The following is a 735-nucleotide window of genomic DNA, read 5'->3' on the forward strand; positions in this document are numbered from 1 at the left end:
CTACGCGCGAGGATCTGTCGGTGCGTCTCGAGAAGCTAGACGCAGCTGACAAAGAATTTCAATGTGTCGCAGAGAAAATAATCGAGGTGAGTCAAGAGCACGTATTATCAATTGATGATGTAGCAGAACAAGAAAAGTTTGAAGGTCGATACTACGAAATCAAGGCCACGCTAATCAGATGGATCGAACAGCTTCAAACACAGACAACAAGCAACGATAGCAGAAATCCAAGCACGCTAGAGTAATTGAGCAGCAGGCAGAGATGCTACGTCAATTTGCTGTACTACGAACGGACGGTCAATCTTCGACAACGAATATCAAGTCTCGTGTGAAGTTACCGGTCATAAAATTGTCAACTTTCGACGGCAAGGTCGAAGAGTGGAAACATTTCTCTGATTCGTTCAAGACATTGATTCACGACAGTGAATTGTCAAGGGTACATGTTACGTCCTGAGCGCGAGTTTTCGGCAGTCTCGAGACGCGACACGAGTTTGCGGGAACGCGAGCGCGGAGCGGGGCGCGCGGGGCGAAGCCTTGGCTTCCACGCGGTGTTTAGACGCGTATTTCTGTTGTTAGTATAGGCAGCTGTCACCAGTGCTCAGAATTGAGCACGAAATTCAGAGATAATGTATATGATTCTACGAAGTTACTCGAGTTTAAAGTGATTAGCCTTCCAGGTTCTTCTAATAAAATAAAATGGAGAGTTTAGAGGATGCGTCAGTTAGGCTTCATTTC

The sequence above is a fragment of the Trachymyrmex cornetzi genome, unplaced genomic scaffold, assembly GCF_001594075.2.
Source record: "Trachymyrmex cornetzi isolate Tcor2-1 unplaced genomic scaffold, Tcor1.1 scaffold340, whole genome shotgun sequence".
Taxonomy (NCBI): Eukaryota; Metazoa; Arthropoda; class Insecta; order Hymenoptera; family Formicidae; genus Trachymyrmex; species Trachymyrmex cornetzi.